Source organism: Eumetopias jubatus, unplaced genomic scaffold, assembly GCF_037043125.1.
Source record: "Eumetopias jubatus isolate StellerSeaLion01/CBP00866 unplaced genomic scaffold, mEumJub1_p1.0 scaffold_6, whole genome shotgun sequence".
Lineage (NCBI taxonomy): Eukaryota > Metazoa > Chordata > Mammalia > Carnivora > Otariidae > Eumetopias > Eumetopias jubatus.
Window position 1 is genome coordinate 121,063,062 of NW_028274812.1, and position 15,517 is coordinate 121,078,578.

The 15,517-nt window shown below is 43.9% G+C and overlaps 1 long non-coding RNA gene and 1 other non-coding gene across 4 annotated transcripts in view; one reads left to right on the forward strand and one right to left on the reverse strand.

Moving 5' to 3' along the window:
• The window catches only part of LOC114199246 (uncharacterized), a 56,910-nt gene that overhangs the window by 34,994 nt on the left and 6,399 nt on the right, over positions 1 to 15,517 (reverse strand). The gene's annotated exons all lie outside the window — the stretch shown is intronic.
• LOC114199270 (small nucleolar RNA U13) lies at positions 6,684 to 6,786 on the forward strand. Its single transcript, XR_003607256.1, has one exon. It is a non-coding gene; the product is annotated as a small nucleolar RNA U13 (small nucleolar RNA).

Sequence of the window (15,517 nt, forward strand, 5' to 3'; positions counted from 1 at the left end):
TAAAAATAACATCTGTTCAATGTTTTTTAAAAACTTGGTCAAAAAACAACAAATAAGCAGACTCAATCCTACTTCTGAGAAGCCACAACTGTTACTGGTTCCTTCTCTATCTAGAAATATTTATGTGTATGTCCATATACATGTAACAGGTGAGAATGAATTGATCCACAGCTCTTGGGGACAGGTAATGTCTTATGTCTTTATGGACTCATATCAAGTCTGGCTTTAGCCCTGACCATCACAGACTAGAATTCTAGAGTCTAACAGTTTTCAGACTGCCTGCTTGGGTCATACAAGGAAGTCAAGGCTCATGCCATCCTGAGGAAACAGAGGAGAGTCTCCTGCTCTGACCATGGTGGTCAGCACTGCCTTGTTCCTTGCCCAGGCCTGTGGGGGCCATTAGAAGTTAAGCCGCTCAGTCAAGCCTGGGCACGTCCGAATCACCTACGCATGACACCCACAAAGCCAGAAGAGGGGGGAAAAAAAAACAACTCTGGAAATAATTTTATATTTGAGAAGAAGGAGGAAGAGGAGCAGGAGAAGCAGATGGAGAGAGAGAAGGAGAACATGAAAGCAGTCACATACTAGGAAAAATCACAAATCTATAGTACATCCTTAAGTTGTTTTTGGTTTCATATAGCTCTTTCATTTTTAATTATATGTGGGGGACCACTGTAAAATTTTAGTGCTTCTCTGCAGTCTTGATCTGGCCTTCCCTGGGGGCTGGGGCCGTTTGCCGAGGCTCTGAAAATGCCCTATCCAGAGCACCCCAGCCCAGCTCGCATGGACCTGGCAGCCAGTCCCATCTGAGGGGCTGCTTTGGAAGAGGCCTGGACCTCCACATGCCCTGGAGAAGTTGCATCCCCTATCTTCTCTCTGAGTTCCTAGAGGTCTAAGAGTCAACCAAGGGGTAGGCTACTATCTCCACACCCTCCCCTCTCAGACCAGACATCCAGTACCTTGCAAAACCAAAGCCCAGGGCGCCTGGGTGGCTCAGTTGGTTAAGCGACTGCCTTCGGCTCAGGTCATGATCCTGGAGTCCCGGGATCGAGTCCCGCATCGGGCTCCCTGCTCGGCGGGGAGTCTGCTTCTCCCTCTGACCCTCTTCCCTCTCATGCTCTCTATCTCTCATTCTCTCTCTCTAATAAATAAATAAAATCTTTAAAAAAAAAAAAAAAAAACCAAAGCCCACTTAGGGGTGGATTTCCTTTAGAGTCCCACTCAGCCTGATTCTTTCCTTTCCTTCTAAAATACACAAAAATCCTTATGCTTAAAGGAGCTAGAAAATGAAGAACAAACAAAACCTAAACCCAGCAAAAGGAAAGAAATCATAAAGATCAGAGCAGAAATAAATGATACAGAAACTAAAATAAAAATAAACAGGACAGATCAACAAAACCAGGAGCTGGTTCTTTGAAAAGATGAACAAAATTGGTAAACCTCTAGCCGGACTCATCCAAAACAGAAAAAAGGAAAAGAAAAGAAAAAGAGAGAGAGGGGGAGAGGACCTAAATAAAGAAAACCACTCCTGAAATAGGAGAAATGACAGCCAACTCCAAAGAAACATAAACAATGGTAACAGAATATTATGAAAACCTATATGCCAACAAATTTGACAACTTAGCAGAAATGAATAAATTCCTAGAAGCATATAATCTACCAAAACTAAAGCAGGAAGAAATAGACATTTTGAACAGACCAATTACCAACAATGAAATTGAATAAATAATCAAAAAAGTCCCCTAAAAGTCCAGGACCAGATGGCTTCGCAGGCAAATTCTACCAAATTTTTAAAGAGAGTTAATACCTATTCTTCTCAAACTATTCCAAGAAATAGAGGAGGAAGGAGAACTTCCAATTTCATTCTATGATACCAGCATCAACATGATATCAAAACCAGATAAACACACCCACAAAAAAAAAGAAAGAGAGAGAGAACTACAGGCCAATGTCTCTCATGAATATAGACATAAAAATCCTCAACAAAATATTAGCAAACTGAACCCAACAATGTATTTAAAAAATCATAGACCACCATCAAGTGGGATTTATCCCCAGAATGCAAACATGTTATGTCATATCAATAAGAGAAAGGACAAAAACCATATGACCATTTCAATGGATGCAAAAAAGAGCATTAAACAAAGTACAACATCCATTCATGATAAAAACTCTCTGGAAAGTAGATCTAGAGGGAACATACCTCAACATAATAAAAGCCATATATGAAAAATCTACAACTAAAATCATACTCAATAGTGAAAAACTGAGAGCTTTTCCCCTGAGGTCAGAAACAAGACAGGGATGTCCACTCTTACCATTGTTATTTAACATGGTACTAGAAGTCCTAGCCTCAGCAATCAGACAACATAAATAAAAGGCATCTGAATAGTAAAGAAGAAGTAAAACTCTCCTTATTTGCAGATGACATGATACTATATATAGAAAACCCTAAATACTCCACCACAAAACTGCTAGAACTGATAAATGAATTCTGTAAAGTCACAGGATACAAAATCAATGTACAGAAATCTGTTGCATTCTTAAACATTCATAATGAAGCAGCAGAAAGTAAAATTAAGAAAACAATCCTGTTTACAATTGTGCCAAAAACAAAAAAATATCTAGGAATAAATTTAACCAGACAGGTAAAAGACCTATACTCTGAAACTATAAAACACTGATGAGAGAAATTCTAGACAATGCAAAGAAATGGAAAGACATTCCGTGCTCATGGGTTGGAAGAACAAATAATGTTAAAATGTCTATACTACCCAGGGGTGCCTGGGTGGCTCAGGCGGTTAAGTGTCTAATTCGTGATTTCAGCTCAAGTCATCATCTCAGGGTTGTGAGACTGAGCCCTGTGTCAAGTCCCAAGTTGTGTTCCCTGCTTAACGGTGAGTCTGTTTCTCTCCCTCTCCTTCTCCCTCTTCCTCTGTCCCTTTCCCTGCTCTCTCGCTCTCTTTCTCTCTCTCTCTCAATAAATGAAATGAAATCTTTTTTTAAAAAAGATGTCTATACTACCCAAAGTAAACTACAGATTTAATGCAATCCTTATCAAAATACCAACAGCATTTTTCACAGAACTAGAAGAAACAATCCTAAAATTTGTTTGGAACCACAAAAGGCCTTGAATAGCCAAAGCAATCTTGAAAAAGAAAAACAAAACTGGAGGTATCACAATTCCAGATACCAAGTTATATTACAAAGTGGTAGTAATTAAACATTATGGTACTGGCATAAAAATAAACACATAGGTCAATGGAATAGAAGAGAAAACCCAGAAGTAAACCCACAATTATATGGTCAATGAATCTTCAACAAAGGAGGAATGAATATCCCATGGGAAAAAGCTCTTCAACAAATGGTGTTGGGAAAACTGGATACCTACATGCAAAAGAATGAAACTGGATCACTTTCTTTCTTTTTTATTTTTTTTTAAATTACTTATTTATTTGACAGAGAGAGAGAGAGAGAGAGAGGGAGGGAGAGAGCAAGCACAAGCAGGGGGAGTGGCACAGGGAGAGCGAGAAGGCTTCCCACTGAGCAGGGAGCTCGATTTGATCCCAGGACCCTGGGATCATGACCTGAGCTGAAGGCAGATGCTTAACTGACTAAGCCAACCAGGTGCCCCCAGACCACTTTCTTACACAATACACAAAAATAAATTCAAAATGGATTAAAGACCTAAAAGTGTGACAGGAAACTATAAAAATCCTAGAAGAGAACACAAGCAGTAATTTCTCTGACATCGGCCACAGCAACATTTTTCTATATATGTCTCCTGAGGCAAGGGAAATAAAAACAAAAATAAACTATTGGGACTATATTAAAATAAAAAGTTTCTACTCAGTGAAAGAAACAATCAATAAAACTAAAAGGCAACCTACTGAATGAGTAGAAGATATTTGTAGATGACATATCTGATAAAGGGTTAGTATCTAAAATATGTAAAGAACTGATACTACTCAACACCAAAAAACAAATAATCCAATTAAAAGTGGGCAGAAGACATGAACAGACATGTTTCCAAAGAAGACATCCAGGTGGCCAACAGACGCATGAAAAGATGCTCAACATCAATGATCATCAGGGAAATGCAAATCCAAACTACAGTGAGATACCACCTCACATCTGTCAGAATGGCTAAAATCAAAAACACAAGAAACAACAAGCGTTGGCGAGGATGTGGAGAAAAAGGGACCCTCTTGCACTGTTGGGAATGCAGTGGTGCAGCACTGTGGACAACACTATGGAGGTTCCTCAAAAAGTTAAAAATGGAACTACCCTAGGATCCAGTAATCACACTACTGGGTATTTACCCAAAAATACACAAACGTGAATTCAAAGGGATACATTCACCCCTATGTTTATTGCAGCATTATTTATAATAGCCAACCTATGGAAGCAGCCCAGATGTCCATCAATAGATCAATGGACAAAGAATATATATATATATCTTCCATTGTGACACACAATGGAATATTATTCAGCCATAAAAGAGAACAATATCTCACTATTTGCAACGACATGGATAGAGCTAGAGTATTATGCTAAGTGAAATAAGTCAGTCTGAAAAATACAAGTACCATACGATCTCACTCATATGCGGAATGTAAGAAACAAAACAAACAAGCAAAGGAAGGAAAAAAGAGAAAGAGGGAGGGACAAACCAAGAAACAGACTCTTAATTATAGAGAACAAACTGATGGTTCCCAGAAAGGAGGTGACTGGGAGGCTGGGTGAAACAGTTGTTGGGGATTAAAGAGTACACTTACCATGAGGAAAAAAATACAAATAAAATAAAATAATTTAAAAATCAAATAAATAAATAATAAACACACTAAAAAAAGCCAAACTCCTAAAGGGGTCAGGAAACCCACAACTTCAAGGAAACAAAGTCCTGGCTATGCAGAGGAGGGAGAGGAGAATATCTTCATTCTTTTTTTTATCTTCAATAGATTGTTACAATAAATTCACGACAAATTGTCCTGCCACATACATACTCTTTTGAATTTGATCCTTTCTTAGAATATGCTGCCTTTTGGGAAAGTTACTGTGGGAAATCAGTTAAGAATCATTTATGAAGGGGCTCCTGGGTGACTCAGTCAGTTAAGCGTCTGCCTTCAGCTCAGGTCCTGATCCCAAGGTCCTGGGATCGAATCCCACATCGGGCTCCCTGCTCAGCAGGGAACCTGCTTCTGCCTCTCTCTCTCTCTCTGCCTCCCTCTCCCTCTGCCTGCTTGTGCACGTGCTCTCTCTCTGTGTCAAATAAATAAACAAAATCTTTTAAAAAAATTTCAGTCCAATTTAGACAACAAAATGCATATATGACTATCTGAGAAACTATTTGAGAACAACTCAAGCCAATGAATATTTATGGGGCATCTACTAAAAAAGCTAACAGTTTCTGATAGCCTACTAGGAACCAGGCTCTGCACTAGCCTGGGGATACTGCAACCAAGCAGACAGAGAGGCATCCTGCCCAAGGGAGCTCAGAAGGACAGACATGAAACATACAGGAATGAGGTAGTGACTCCTACAAAAGGGGGAGCACAGGCTGCTGGAGAGCCAGAGGACTAAACACAGGATGGGGTATCAGGGAAGGCTCCCTTGGAAACTGATATTTAAACTGAGACTTGAAAGTAACCAAAATACAAAGACATCTGAGCTGGCAGAGGAGGGAAGCTGAGTTTACTGCTTACTAGGCAAGTGAGAGCCATGTCCCCCAAGAAATCAGTTCAGCTGTCTCTCCAAGCAGAAATTGAAAGGGCAAGATGTAGGTCCAAAAGGGGGAAACCAATAAAGCAGGACTGAGTTCGAGTCGCTGGCTCGAGTGGGGGCTGTACACTGTACTTTGTAATTGGTCCTCTTCGGGTCTCAGTTCTCCAAAAAGCAAGCAGCTCTCACAGAGATCCAAGACAGGTACTGTGATGTCTTGGGAGACTCAGAGCCAAAGCAGGCAAAACCATATCCATTTGCTCCAAGGCTAGGTAGATCTTTCCTTACAAAGACTAAAAATAGGAGTAGGGCAGGTAGAGAAAGAAGGGAAGGTGATGGAGGGATCAGAGCTGCAGAGAACGGAGCAAGTTCAAGGAACAAAGATTTGAGATACAGAAGCATGGAGTCAGAGAGGGTAGTGGGACTTAGAGGAAGCTCATAAAGTAGGCTAGGTTAAGAAAGGCTTGGTACGGGCACCTGGGTGGCTCAGCTGGTTAAGCGACTGCCTTCGGCTCAGATCATGATCCCAGGGTGCTGGGATCGAGCCCTGCATCGGGCTCTTTGCTCGGCGGGGAGCCTGCTTCTTCCTCTGCCTCTGCCTGCCACTTCCCTTGCTTGTGCTCTCTCTCGCTCTGTCAAATAAATAAATAAAATCTTTAATAAAAAAAAGAAAGAAAGAAAAGCTTGGTAGACCATGTGCTATGAAGGGGATTGTGTGCCCCTAGGTTCATCTGTTGAAGTCCTAAACTCCAACGTAACTGTATTTGGAGATAGGGTCTTTTGTAGGTAATTAAGGTTAAATGAGGTCCGAAGAATGGGCCCCTAATTTGATGGGGTTTGTATCCTTATAAAGGGAGGAGGAGACACAAGGGAGCTCTGTCTTCTCATGAGCACACAGAGAAAAGGCCATATGAGCACAAGGGGGATGGTGACCACCTGCAAGTCAAAAGGAGAGGCCTCTGATCCATTTGTGGTTCATAAGAGTGACGACTGGGTGTTCATGCCATTGTGGGACATATGCCTTTCCCAAACCTTATTACAACCTTGGCATGTTACTGCCTGATGTGGGGGGAAAAAAAAAGCCTCAGAATTAAACCTGCTTGCTGGCACCTTGATCTTGGACTTCCAGCCTTCAGAACTGTGAGAAATACATTTCTGTTGTTTAAGCCACCCAGTCTGTGGTATTTTGTTATGGTAGCCTGGGCTAATATACCATATTGGGAATTTTGAACTAAAAGCTCAATGAGGCTTTTTTTTTTTTTAAGATTTATTTAGTTATTTGAGAGAGAGAGAGCATGAGCAGGAGGGAGAGAAGGAGATAGAATCCGAAGCAGACTCCATGCTGGCCGATCCCAACATGCGGTTCAATCTCCTGACTCATGAGATCAGGACTTGAGCCAAAACCAAGAGTCTGATGCTTAACCGGCTGCGCCCCTCAGTGAGGCTTTAAGCTGGGGATATACATGCTTACACTTAGGCCTGTGGAGGTTCACTCTGGCTGCAAAGTAGAGAAGGAATCTGAGCAGGACAAGACTAGAAGCAGAGAGACGAGGTCGGAGGTGAGTGTCGGCACCCAGGCTGGAGACAACGGAGGCTGGAAACATGGTGGAGGGGAGCAGAGGAAAAGCAGACAGACCGGACAAACCTGTACAAGGTCAAATCATCAGGACTTGGGGATTAACAGAGTGGAAAGAACAGGGGGGCAGATTCCAAAGGCCCCTAAGATATAGTTAGAAAGGACTGGGCTGGGAGTCTCAAGATTGAGGCTCTAATCACAGATCTGCCACCAATAAATTACCCGGTGACTTTGACCAAGTCACTTTATTGCCCTTTCACTGCCTTAGTTTCCTCACGTTGCAGAAAGAGTTGGGGCCTGTTGATTTGGCAGTTCCATCCAATTCTACTATCCTAGGATTCTATGAAGTAAACGCATTAACGAGGACAAATTAAAGCCATAGCATCATCTCCCTCAAGGCTAATTTGGGGACGCTTCCCGTATGCTTTACTTAACACTATTGATCATATATACTTATTAACTGATCATCAAGGACATATCAGAATCCTCCACTTACTTGTCTGTCTCCCTCAAAAGACTGAGGACTCTTTGGGGCAAGAACCAGGTATCCTGTACCTGGAACCAGGTCTCATATGGTGATTGATTCATTATATTTGTGGCAATCCTCGTATCAGACAAATTAGATTTTAAAACAAAGACTGTAATAAGAGCTGGGGCGCCTGGGTGGCTCAGTTGGTTAGGCGACTGCCTTCGGCTCAGGTCATGATCCTGGAGTCCCGGGATCGAGTCCCACATCGGGCTCCCTGCTCAGCAGGGAGTCTGCTTCCCACTCTGACCCTCCCCCCTCTCATGCTCTCTCTCTATCTCCTTCTATCTCTCAAATAAATAAAATCTTAAAAAAAAAGACTGTAATAAGAGTTGATTCATTATATTTGTTAAAATTGATTATTTTAAAGTACCGAGAAGACAGATACATGGTTATTGTCTTAGTGCAATGTGTTGTATGTTTTCTGTGTATGGAGCACTGTGGTGGATGCTAGCGTCCACAGAATAAACAAGCAAGTCATGGACCCGACGTCAAGTCAAGTAGCTTAGACAGACATTAAACACATGAAGACAAAAATGATGGTTTATTTCTAGCTGTGGTAAGTGCTACAGGAAAATTTCTGGATACTGTGAGTGTGTAATAGAGAGACATAACTTGGGGGTAGAGGAAAGATTTCTCCGCAAGAATGACCTTCATGATTATACACATGGTTGATTTACTCACAGAATGAAGAGGGAAGAGAAGAGGGGGAGCAGGGAGAGGGGAAAGGGAGAGAGAGAGTGACTTTTAGGTAGAAGGAATAATAAGCATGCACGAAGGCCTGAGGCAGGAAGGAGTTCTGGTGAGGAGAATACTAGAAGGAAGCCCACCAAAATGGTACTGTTAGTTAAAATCAGGTTGCAGAATGTTGGGTACTTTCAATTTTCTTTTGTATACATTTTTCATTTTACAGATTTTCTTTTTTTCTTTTTTTTTAGATTTTATTTATTTATTTGACAGAGAGAGAGACAGCAAGAGAGGGAACACAAGCAGGGGGAGTGGGGCAGGCTTCCCGCTGAGCAGGGAGCCCGATGCAGGGCTCAATCCCAGGACCCTCGGATCATGACCCGAGCGGAAGGCAGACGCTTAATGACTGAGCCACCCAGGTGCCTCCATTTTACAGATTTTTTACAACAAACATGTATTGTTTAAATTATCAGAGGGGGAAAAACAACATTGTTAGTTTACACAAAATAATAAATGATGCAGAGAGAATGGGTGTCATGGAGGAGAGAGCACATTCCAGAGGGATTGGTGACATAAGCAGTGAGTAATTCCTATGTGGGAGAGAGCAATAAGCACATTGGTGGGGCCGGAACAAAGCAGCAAGGGTGACTCACAAATGATAGAGCTGAAGCCAGTCCACCAAGGTCCATGAAGGTGAGGCCAAGGAATTGGGGGTCAGATGAGAAGTGACAGGGAGCTACCTTCAGGGGGCTTGAGTAGGGAAAACACACCTTTTAGCAGAGACAAGCAGGATGGGGAGAAACCAGAGGCATAAAGACCCCCTGCGTGGGCCCTGCAGAGCAGGTGCAGGACAGCAGGGACCTGGTAAGGGCAGTAGTCCTACAACACAGAGCCAGCTTTGGTCCTCTGTTACTTCCCAGGCGTCGAGGGGTTGGGCTGCCCCATGCTTTCTGCCCCTACAGCGGAAGTGGAAACTGTGGTTTCTAAAGGTCCTTCCTGATCTGCAATCTCTGAGAAAGAAACTGCTAGCCCGAAGACATTTCTAAAGAGATAAAGTCAAAGATGGGTTTGGGCGGAAAGGGTGGCAGGGCACAGGCAAGGTCTGGAAAATTGAGACCTGATGTAAGTTCTAAGATCTGATCCCACCCACTCCTGATCATGATAAGCACCCCTGCCACCCCTACAGGATCCTTTGCCAGAGTTTCCCCCTGAGGCTGTGAAGCATGTTTAGGGCTGGGATGTGAGTTGGGGACGGGGGCGGAAATTGGCTCCCCTCCCGTCTCTGAGCTGGACCCACAGGAACTGCCTCAGCCGCTTCCCTTCCAGCCTCCCTGCTCTGCTCTCGCTACGCAGTTACCTCAGATCACCATCTAATTGCTCTACCTGAATGCTCCTTGGCATCTCCCACTCACCTTGCACTCCTGACATGGGTGCTGCCTTACTTCCTGCTAGCACAGAGGGATGAAAAGCAACGTCATCCTGGCCTTCCGGCCAGGAAGTTGAATGCAGCATTAGGGTCTGTGTCCTAGCCCTTGACTGCTCTCCAAAGAGATACAAAATTACATTAAATCATCATATTAAATGGGTGTATCAAATGCAGGACCAGTCAATCGGTAAGTGGCTGAGGGATCTCTGTTGTTGACCCTGAGCAGTTGTGAGGATGGAGGAAGCAGGAGCACTGAAGAAACAGTCCCAGTCTCCACAAGTTTTATTTGCTCTTTGGAGGCATCCAGTTCTTAATAAAAGTAGCATCAACCCAGAAGCCCTGGGTCCATGTCACAGCAGAGCTCTTGCTGAGTCCTCTGGCCTGGCACACTTACCCCTCTAAGCCTCAGGTAGTTCCTTCCATTGCTATTATTATTGACGGTTGTTGAATAAAGGGGCCAGTCATAAGAAGTAAATGGAGAGCTTTGCAGAGTATAGCAGATGGCATTTTCCAAAGATGAGCGGCCCTCCCCTCCCTGCTCTTCTGTCATTTTACAGACTCCAGGGTGGGGTCATGTTCCTTCCCCTTGAATCTGGCTAGGGTTGTGACCGCACTGACCAACGGGGTACAGGAAGAACAATGTAGATCATAAAAAAAGGTGAGGTCATAAAAAGAATACAGTTCATGCCTGCTTCTTTCTTTCAGTAACCCAGCCACCGTGCAGGAAAAACCCAACCTAGACCACCAGGAGAGAAACTGAGGCCCCCAGCCAATAGCCAGCATCGATTGTCAGACATGTGAGAGAAGAATCCTGCAGATGGGGGCGCCTGGGTGGCTCAGTCGTTAACCATCTGCTTTCGGCTCGGGTCACGATCCTAGGGTCCTGGGATCGAGCCCCGAATCGGGCTCCCTGCTCGGCAGGAAGCCTGCTTCTCCCTCTCCTGCTCCCCCTGCTGTGTTCCCTCTCTCACTGTGTCTCTCTCTGTCAAATAAATAAATAAAATCTTTAAAAAAAAAAAAGAAGAAGAAGAATCCTGCAGATGATTCCGGGGCCCTGCTTTTGAGCCTTCCAGCTGAAGCCCCAGACATCAAGGAACAGAGACAAGCTGTGCTCTATCCAAATTCCTAACCCACAGAACCCATGAACATAACAAAGGGTGTCTCACGCTGCTAAGTCTTGGGGTAATCTGTTAGGCAACATTAGGTAACCAGAACATAGAGTGAGCACATATCAACTGAAGCAGGAAGTGCCCTAGAGGAGTTAAGAACTCCTTTCTTATGCAACGGAATGTCATTAAATATGGAAAGCCTTACTAGCTCGCACCACGTGGTTTCTAAGACAGTTCTGCTGAGAAGTTGTTCTCTCACCAACAACATCTGAACTAACAAAAAATAAAAACAAAACACCTCAACTTTTTCTCCATTCTCATTCTTCTCCATTGTCTTCTTCCCTTGACTTCCAGTGATAATAGAAGTTCAACTACCACACGAACATACCTTTCTGCTGATCTCTGCTTCGTTCTATTCATTGATTCCTCTTCTCCCACCTACCTTCCCGCTAGGGTAGAACCAACTTACTTTACAAAGGCTTACTCCCCTTTCTGTCTCCATGGCCCTCGAGAGCTCATTCTTTCTTGCTGAAACTATTACCTGTGTGCCAGAGTCCCTCACGCCAGTCTCTGCCTAGCTAGCTCTATTCTACATGAACTCCTGTCTGGTAGCTCCCATTTCCCACTAGTCATACACCAATACCTTACTTCTTCGCCACCTCAAGTCCAACACACCCAAAATGGACCCACTGAAACAGATGCTGTCTGGGCCTCGCTCAGATCCTTTTTAGCAGCTGGTCCACTCATGACTCCCAAGCACGTGGCCTAATAACCACACATAGGTGTCCCCTTTTCTGATGAATTGCCCTGGACCAAAGGGGAGCCAAACTTTCCCCCCTTACACATACTTTGGGCAGACCTGGGTCAATGACGGCCTGATGTGGGGCTACAAAACACCAGCCCCCTTGCCTCCAGCTGGAGCCCACTCTTGTGCCATCTGTGCCAAGAGCCTCAGCCTCTTCCCGTCTGCCCCCCCGTTTCCCTCACTCTCCTTCTCCTCCCTCAATCAGTCCCTTGAACAAAAGTCCCGTGCCCGGCTCTGCTTCTAAGTGACCCAATCAAAATACCTACCAAGGCAGATTTGCTCTGTTTACACTGTCAATGCTGTGTCTTGGCCGTCCCAGCCTGAAACTCCCTATCAGGCCAGACATCACTTTGAACACATTGTCTAGCAAATGCCTCTCAGATGTACTCCTACCTTGCAGCTGGATTGTGAAATCAGACTCCCCTCTGCCCTGCCTGATGCTTCCTGTTTTTCCACCCTTCTTCAACATGTCTAGCATGTAAGTGCCAGATTAAAAATTTTTAAATGCCTCTGATTGTACAACTCCTCTACCCAAAATTCAATGCCTCCTGTTTCTAATGGTATCAGATAAAGATCCTTTTGTCTGTTTTCCTGGACCCTCACTGAGATCTGGCTTCCATCTTGTTTATTTAATCTCATTTTCAGTATTTCTAATTTTCTATTCCAGCCAACTCCTTCAGAGTTCCACAAACCACACACATTCCTATCACACCAGCAGGACTTTCCCCTGTCATCTATACTTTCCTACGTCCTGCCAATTAATGAGAGTATAACTGGAACCCACGTGAGTTCACTCCTCGGTGAATCAGAAGCTGCACCAGGTTGCCCTACAAAGGAAACTTTATTTGCAGCAACTAAGGAGATCATGGGGAACAGCTTCCAAAGATAGGACTCCCTGAGCAAGGGCGACGAGTTCCTTCTATTTAGGGTTAGGATGAGTATTTAGATAGGGAAGCCTTGTCATCAAATGCAGAGGTGGGCATAAGGCCATGCCTAAGCCTTAAGGAAACATGCCTATACATACATTGTATGTTATGTAAATGAGACTGAGGCTCCTCCTTGGGTGGAGGTTTTAGTATTATAATGAGGTAAAGGTAATCGTAAGTCATTCTAGAGATCATTCCATCATCCCTCTGTGGGGGTGTGAGTTGGGGGTTAGGCTCAAACTGGTCTGGGTGGTCTGGGCCAGCAGGAGGTCCCGTCAGGGCAGTTGCTATTGCTCGAGGGCTGGTTTTGCTTTCCATTTGCTGGAGTTAAGAAATAAGCTGGAGGGGCGCTTGGGTGGCGCAGTTGGTTGAGCACCCGACTCTTAGTTTTAGCTTGGGTCATGATCTCAGGGTCATGAGATCAAGTCCCACATTGGGCTCCTTGCTACTTGGGTTTTTCTCTCTCCCTCTCCCTCTGCCCCTTCCCCTGCTTGCGCGTGCACTCTCTCTCTCTCTCTCTCTCTCTCTCAAAATAAATAAATCTTTTTTAAAAAGAAAGAGGGATACACTGGAAAGAAGAGCTCAAGGAAAAATGTGGGACAAAGGTTGGTGAGTATAAGCCAGTGGTCAGTAAATGTCAAGTCCTGGGTTCTAGCTGGAGACAGGAGGGATGGCCAACTGCCTCCCAGTATCCACTCGCTCCTTCTTCCAAGTTTCCAGCTGGGCACATGGCTGCGTGGAGTAAATAAACATGCTCAGGCCTCCCTTGCAGCTAGGTATGGTTAAGTGACATCACCTCAACCTAGTTCATATAAGCAGAAATGTTGTGCATTACTTCTGTCAATGGCCTTAATAGAAAGGAGAGTGTGTTTCTTTGCCTTTCTCTTCCCTACTGGCTGTAATCTGGAGTTTGAGCAGTGTTAAGGAGGAAGAATTTCCTCTGCCTTGTAAGGTCCTTCTAGCTGGACTAAGAATCAAATTGATGTGAGAAAGATTAACAAGAGAAAATCAAATTTGATAGCGTATGAAATTCCAAAGACAATGAGGCAACATGACACTTACATGAGCTTGGGAGAGGAGTAGTGTCTGAGGATACAAAGGAGTGAAAAACCATTAGCAGGAAGGTGAAAGGAGGTATTTAGAAAACAAAGGTCTCCCTATTTTGCAGATAAGTTTCTTAGGTAAAGAGGAATCTCTGTAAATAGCTCTCTTTGGGACAAAAGAGCTCTCTCTGTACAATCAGGCCATGAGGGAGAGGTGAAGAGCTTCTCCTAATCGGCTGCATTTTGATCGCTTTTAACTCAAAATAATGTTCATGACAAACTGGTCTATCTTGGGGCGGCCGGCCCTTGGTCCCTACAACAGCCGTCTTAGATCATGAAGTAAAAGCCATGTTTTGAGGGTGGTGAGGTAACAAACTAGAGCTGCTAGCCAAGCCCAGACTACGTACCCAAATCTAGAGAATGAACTTATATGTAGTAAACTACTGTTGTTATTGTTGTTTTTACTCAGAGTTGAATCTAAACCTAACTGACACTCAATCCTTCGTGGTTCTACTCACATTTTGTGATGAAAGAAGTGGACGCAGTGGTGTACAGGTAAATGATTAACAACTACCTTGGGCGTAAGGTAGGGGGCAAGTCCTCATTTGCAATATTTCCAATTTCCACGGCGTAAATATTCCCATCAAGGTCAACTTCAAGCTACCAATGTAATGTCAATTGGCTCACAAAAACCCCAAAAATATAATGAGTGGCGCTTGTGAGCTGGTATGAGCGGGCTCCTGCAAACCACTGGGGAAGGGCTGGGCTGGCAATGACATTTAATGGACCTTGCTACATGCTAGGCACTGTAACAGGCATTTTGCATACATTACCTTCTCTAATTCTCCTACCCAACTGCTGAGGGGCAAGGCCAAATTTCTCCAACCATTAATACCTTTTGGGAAAAATTCCAATACAAATGGATTTTTATTTTTATTTTTTTAAAGATTTTATTTATTTATTTGACAGAGAGAGACACAGCGAGAAAGGGAACACAAACAGGGGAAGTGGGAGAGGGGAAAGCAGGCTTCCCGCTGAGCAGGGAGCCCGATGCGGGGCTCTCAATCCCAGGACCCTGGGATCATGACCTGAGCCGAAGGCAGACGCCTAACAACTGGGCCACCCAGGCACTCCCAAATGGATTTTTAAAAAACATCTTTTCTATAACCTTGGAAGACATATTGGTCACTCCCATTATGGATAATTGGAAATGGAGGTTAGGAAGAGAAAATGGGGTATGGTGGATATGTTCTGGGGTTTGATCAACCAGCACACACCCTCTCCTCCTCTGACAACAGTCACTGGATTCATTGGGGAGTTACCTCTTTGCGGTCGGTGGTAATGACTATCAGATAAGGTGTCCTTTCCTTTCCCTAGCTCCTGCCTAAACTAGGTTAATCAGACTCCGTCTGCTGGGGCTTGGGATGATGAACATGAATGGGAGAGATGGAAAAATCTAATTGTTACTCATTCATTTCAGCAGATAGCAAGGGCAAGACTTGATTCCTGCCACTGAATCCCCTGGAGCTGCATTCATTGCTGTGTTCCCTAAGCCTAGTTCTCTAGCCTTCCTTTGATTCTGTGAGCTATCCAGTATCTTCCCAATAATCAACTTTTCTGTTTAAGTTAGCCATAATGAGTTTCTGTGGCTTGAAACCAAAGAAATCCAAAGGAAGAAAGAAAGAAGCTTTAGAAAAA